This window comes from Magallana gigas, chromosome 1 (genome assembly GCF_963853765.1).
Source record: "Magallana gigas chromosome 1, xbMagGiga1.1, whole genome shotgun sequence".
NCBI classification, from domain to species: domain Eukaryota; kingdom Metazoa; phylum Mollusca; class Bivalvia; order Ostreida; family Ostreidae; genus Magallana; species Magallana gigas.
This window is the reverse complement of record NC_088853.1, coordinates 28,633,662-28,640,608: the sequence shown is the minus strand read 5'-3', so window position 1 is coordinate 28,640,608 and position 6,947 is coordinate 28,633,662. Positions and strand designations below refer to the sequence as shown.

Sequence of the window (6,947 nt, the reverse complement as noted above, 5' to 3'; positions counted from 1 at the left end):
TAGATAACCAAGTTTAATTGGACACTTGGAATATTTAGTATGGTTTTATTTATTGTCAAGAATACATCAAATGTTCATGGTTTATTAGGATAAAACAAACTTCAATGTAACCCTATAAACCGGCGAAGTGTATCTCTTTAATCTAAGATGTAATTCCATTCAATCTCAGGTACTAGGGTGTCCCATGAATAAGTATAAAAACGAAAATATAATCTCATATCGATATTGTCGTTTATCAGGCTGGATCTGTTGAAGCTTACGGTCGTTACATTTCCCAGTGTTGACTGCTTGTTTTCTTCTATTGTCAGATAATCTACTGATGGAATGGGTTTTGCCCCTTTATACAAATAATGCAACAGCCCCCATTCATATTCTTCCCATTCCCCCTCAGTTTCTTCTCTGGGACATTCTGATACTACGATGGTGTATGTTGTTATCTCTCCAACATCAGAAGAGGTGACATCTACGTTACAATTTAGGTGTATTTTATAGAATCCAATGACCGGACGCAAATTGAAAAGCACACTCTCGGAAGTTGTTTCAGAACCAAGGAATAAGACCCAATCATCATTCCCTTTTTTTAAATCAACCACTGATACAAAATCTCCACCAGAAACTACAAAACAATTTACATATTCTGTTAGATGTCATAATGTTATTATTAAGTATTACTAAACAGTTCAAAACATGTATGGGGATAGCAATGAACAATATGCTCAAAGATAGAAAGAAATAAAATAATTGGACTGAAATTTGGAAATGTAATGATTTTGTTAAAAAAAAAGAAAGATTCAAATCACATTTTTGTACAGATATTCATAATACACGCCTTTTGACATAGATGCATTCGTTGCCGATCAATATATTTAAAGCTGACATGAATTCAGAAATACGCGTTTTTTCCCCTTTTATCTTCGACTTTTGCCTATTAAGTTATTGGCTTATCGCTTCTTACTTCTTATGTAAACTGAAAGACGATAGAAGAAAAGATTGATTTTCAGGTACATTTGTACACGTGCACATATATTTTAAAAATCTTGAATCATTGTTGAACTTTTATTTCTGTCCTACTGTTATATTATCGCACGTGCGCAAACCATACGAACTAGTAGGTCGCGCACTGTTAGCATGGACTTAGTTTTTTGTTGTTGAAACTGATTTTACTAATTTGTTTTACTTTCTTGGATGAAATATACCTTATTAACCATAATAGAAGTAGTACGGTCGAAATATCGATATGTTTTGTGTAAAATTGAGAGTTGCTGAACTTGAAGGTTAATGAGTGTTGCAAAATTCGTGAAATAATTTTGATTATAATCATTAGTGGTAGATATTTTTGTTGCAATATGTAGGCCCCTTATATTAAGTACATGAGAACCAAAAGCAAAATGAAAAAAATGCAGCTATGACTGCGGTGAAGACTTTACAAAGTGAAATTGCAGGTTACAGACAGGAGGTAAATTACAAAAATTTGTGGATTGGGCCTTGTAAACTATACACCGGTAAGTTTTAAACATGTGGTGGTGCAACATGCAAACGGTACGGAATGTCAATCCTTTGCAGGGAATTACATGTAGCTAGGGATGTCTTCAATTGAAACAATTATAAAAATCGGCGAAAATGTAATGGCCAGAATCTCCGAAAACCTCTTGCATAGATTTTTTGCGCATTCCGAGTAGAAATTATCTTTAGAAATTAGTGATTGGCATTATAACAACTTTCTATAAACTTTTCTATAAACTTTCAATGCCAATGAATATTTATATAATACAAATGGAAAGGATCGAATATTGCAACATTTGATATGCCATAACTCCCCCCTGCTACCAAAAGCAGTACTATAGATCTGCACAAGATGATGCAAAGATTTTGGCAATAGGTTTAAAATAATACATTCCAGTCGGAAATAGCATGTCAACCGAAAACTTTTATGAGTTCAAGTCAAGTTAACGACATCAAAACAAAAACCTCTTTAATAATCTTAACATACCTTGAACTTTTTTAAGATCTTTTAAGTTATAATAAACCAATGTTTCTGGAGGCCCAGCAAATCTTATCAAAACTTGCATTACACTGGGTTTGTTTGGACTTTGGCTGACCGTCACAAATACGGGCCCAATCGTTGGTTTCCTACTTCTTAAAGTCGTAGTATTCTAAGAATAATTGAAAAATGAATGACATTTAAAAAATATGATATTGATACAAACAATTTAACAGAATATTTTAAACTCTATCTTGTGACCTACAAATGTAGTGTCTTTAAAAGTAATGATTTGATATATTGAGCTACCTTAAACATCGTAAAATGTATATACGTTGTATAAACAAAAATCTTACCGAAGTTTTGCCACGATCACAAAACAAAATGACCACGCAAATACTTAAACAAAGCTGCAGAATCCTCATCACTGTTGCTGACATCCAATCTCAGAAAAAGAGAACAAAATCAAACTTACATTATATACCTTTTTGAACAATCGTGTATTTGCGATGATGACATCTTATCTATTTATCTAAGTTCATGAACAAGCACACTTTAATTCAATAATAGGAAGAGTTAATTTGATAAGTGGACTGGTATTAAGAATATCCATATTTCGAACATCTTTGACATTTCATTTAACAATTGAACTCAACTTTGATAAAGCGTTAAACAGTATAATCAAACAATTTTAACATATTTTGACCTTTGCCATACAAAACTGCAGGTGGTGAACTTATGATGACAGTCGCACTTGGTTCATTATTTTTCATACAGATGATCAATTTTGTTCATTTTCTCAAAAGGACAAATACGTCCAAATAAATTAACTTATTTTGCATAAAACAAGAAAAAAAATAGGTCAGCTCAGCTGCTCTGTTTGTTTTATGATCCTACAAAGTACTTGTCTCTTTAAGAAAACAATACCCAATTTTTATTAATAAATATAATATAAAATCACGATTTGTTTTCCCCGTTTATAACCAGATGTGATACAATATGTAATAAGATATATGTGATAAAGCTCTACAGAGGAGCGGATGGCTATTGAGGCTTAATTGTTTTAAATTTTTAATAGATAAATTTCATATACATTTTCGTAAACATTATTACGTTTGATCTCTGGCAAACTGCCTTTTTAAGGGTAATTCATTTAGGTTAAGTGTATGTTCTACAACAGTTTATGTTTTTATTAATTTATTACATGAAAGATGTTAAAATAAACAATAAAATGTGTAATATCTTCGATAATTCATTTTGGCTAGCGCGGGATATGCCTTTTATACTTACAATTATCGAAATTATAGCTCATTTTAACTACCAAAGAACACATTTTACTGTTAAATTAAATATATGGAAAAAGCAATAATAAAAGTTTTAATTTTTTTTAAAATTAATTGATGAAGAAATCTGCATCAGAATTGCTATTTTTTTAAAGACCGATGTTAGCGTTGTAGATAATTAAAGTTTTGATTTTAAATTTAATAAAAATGCAAAAAAAGAGTAAGTAATAATCGACATCTTTGAATGGAATACCTGATTTTATCTCCAGCTGACAAGAGCAAAAGTAAAACATGGCGAACATTTACCGTTAACAGTGGTAAGATCCTTAAAATCATGAAAACATCAATGTAACTACACTCTTTTCTAAATGTGAAAGGCAGGAAATGGCAAAATACTTTTTGAGAGTTGGCCTTGAATAGAATTATTCTGGTTTTGTTCTTATATGATATCAATAGTAATAAAATAAATAGCAGTCATATCTTTATATAGATAAAAAAAACTTAGCTTCATTTTTGTTATTGTTTATTTGATATAAAAAGAAAATGTCCCTACAAATATTTTTGTAAAGATATGGTTTGGTAAAATTTAAGAACAAAACCCACAATAACTTAAGGACACTTTTAATAAAAATTAATATTTGGCAATGGTTTGAAAAAAAAAAATAATGTTTAAATAAAAAAGTATCAGTAAGTTCATTTTAGTTGACAATGTAAAAAGAAAACACACACATTCAATACCGCGACTGATTGTTACAAAGCCAAGCAATGCGGCTCAACTAAACTCTGAAAAATGACAAACGCGCGTGATGTCAATCAAATGTATATGAATACGCAAATTGATAAGTATCATTTTCTCTTCATTTTTTCCTCTTAACTTAATGATTATACAAATTCCATTTTGGTTTTTTGACTAGCATTACTTAAGTACATGAAAATTATACGAAATGTATATCATTTAAAGTATTGCATGTTTTTTAAAATACCATTTTAGTGCATTTTGCCGATCTATTAGGTGCATCAGTGACACGTGGATAGATTAGCGACCTTCATTTAATGTTAGATAGATTGCTTTTGATTCCTATCTAAACGCGAGGAATAAATATCCGAGTAAAATCGTGAGAAGCACATCTCACGGACTTTAAATTCTTGTTTTTATCTTTAAGACATATATCAACTAAATGAAAGTATGATAAAAACTCAGAGTTTGCAATATTATATTCTTGCAATTTGCTGCAAAACAGTTGAGTCGCGAAACAAAGTACTTAAATAGAAATCTACAGTAAAAAAGCGGATTTAGGATCCTTAAACATAATTTCTGATTCATTTGGAAGTACATGTTTTAGTTTATATTCTTTTGCATTAAAACCCAGTATTTACATTAATAAAACAAGTGTGGAGAAACAGAAAATGCAGAACAAAACATTACTAAAAATATTGCATTTTAGATTCAAACGTAGTATTTTAATCACCCGTTTAGATTTTTCGTTTTATCTAAAAAAAAATCTGAAAACTTTTTTTTACGTATTCAGACAAAATGTTTCACTACCTTTCTTCTTTGTGTGATTTTAAAGGACTTACTAGTAATATTTCCTTATATAAAGATGAGTCCTTTGTTTGCTTTGATAATCAGGTGAAAAACTAGATCAAAATATTTTTAGTACTCAACAGTCCTTGCTGAAAAGACACAACATTTCTAGCTCCTTTTTTGAATTTTAATTTTCATACTGAGCTCAATGATGATGATGATGATGATGATGATGATGATGATGATGATGAGAGACAGCAAGTAAGAGAGACAGCAAGTGAGAGAGACAGGCAGAGAAAGAGATATTGAATGGTTTTATCCAAATAAAGGTTGAAGCAAGATAAATACACAAATTGAGCAATCTACCTAAGTGAACACTTTATGCGATGGATCCATTCATTTATTTATATTCAAAATTGCTATATAACTAACCAGCATTAATTTGAACATACATGTTTGAGGAGTTATTTTAATTTAATAAAAAGATGAATACTTCATAATTAGAAATCAATATATTGACGGTATTGGTTATGATATCTTACCTCAAAAAACTAGATGTGATTCTTATAGAGCTACTTTAAATGATAAAACCATCAACAAGGAAAACTAATGACGGGAAAAATAAAATGATAAATATGGAGATTTTTATTCATGTTATACTTGAAATTTCAACGGGAAATTGTCAATATAGATTGTTTTCCCCATTGGTGACGTGACTTGTTTAACAGTTCATCTTAAGTTTGTATGGAACAACTTATGTTTTAAAAGTGCATGGAGAAAACTTCATTTACAATATGGCTATTCATCACTTTCAAATAGTATTTGACAAAAATGTACTTAATTTGGATAAGAAATTAAAAATGTGAGCTACAAGCGCGTTTCTTATTCATGACGATACATGGTTTTTTTTTCTTTCTCCTTAATGCCAAATTTAAGTTATATTTATGTATATAGAGGATATAGTACATTGAATTAAACGTTGACAGTCGCAAACCTTACATTTTGATTGTATTTTTAATGCATTATTTATTTGACAGCAAACTTGTGAAATCCGGTTAAACATTCTAAAACATGCGCTTTATTGGTTCAATAATAAAATCAGGGCAAGCTACTTGATCTTATGAAATTTGAATTAGATAACAACCTCAAATAGTGGATAAACATTTTTTAGTTTACAAATTAGTACACTAGGAAAGCACTTGTCAGTACATGTGCCATTTCAGTGGCCAACAGTAAGGTACAGTAGACGTCATCAGGTCAGTACATCTAGTACATTACTGTTCAGTGTTAGTTAATACAGTATACAATATCGTACAGAGACCGATACAATAATGGCCAGTAGAGTACTATTAATAAAAGAATATGTTCCAGGTAGTGCCATAATAAATGTACACAAAAATACGATGGAGTTTCATGGAAGTCAGTGAAGTTCACGTTTGTTAAAATGAATTTCTAGATGTTATAAATGTAGATGATGAAATCTTTAAGTTATATTCGGGTAATGTTGGAAGTCAGTGAAAAATATTTATACACCATGAATTTGAAAGAATCACTTTGCTGCAATAATAAATGATTTACTAAGTGTTTGTCAATATAAGTTATGTTATAACAGTTTAATTGATAAGTCGACATATTAATTAGCCTCCAAAACTTTGAGTGATACTTAAATACGGTGTTGTTTTGTCCCATTGTTATTTCTGGATTCTAATATGGTTGCACACGTAATATAGGACTATGTTTCACTTTCACTGACTTCCTTGTTACTATACAAAAACATATAACAACTTCAATATAAACCATCTTGTCAAAGTGTTTATCTATCGTTTCCTGATTTTACAAATTAAATATAAAAACATACATATTTAATTGAATGTTTAAATGTAGCGATTCACAATTATGAACGGGTTAAATCTGCTTATATGTCTTTTGAAAGCTTATCATGCCTATAGTAAGTAAAGCGGTGTATTACTTTCTTGATATAATATGTTACTTTGTAAAAGTTAAGAGTTTTTAAAATTATGATGAAATATTTTGAAATTAAAATATTGAATATACAAAATTAGACTTAAAAGAGTTGTTCTTGAAATTTTATTAATCGTTTCCTCATCTGTATAACTGATTTTATAACATAACTTTTTTTTAAACATTTTAGTATAAA

At 29.8% G+C, this 6,947-nt stretch overlaps 1 long non-coding RNA gene across 1 annotated transcript; it reads right to left on the bottom strand.

Annotated features, from left to right (window-relative positions):
- LOC117687173 (uncharacterized) lies at positions 1-2,495 on the bottom strand. Its single transcript, XR_010707500.1, has 3 exons — positions 2,338-2,495; positions 1,991-2,153; positions 1-616 (listed from the first exon to the last, which is right to left on the bottom strand). It is a non-coding gene; the product is annotated as an uncharacterized lncRNA (long non-coding RNA).
- Positions 2,496-6,947: the final 4,452 nt, after the last annotated feature.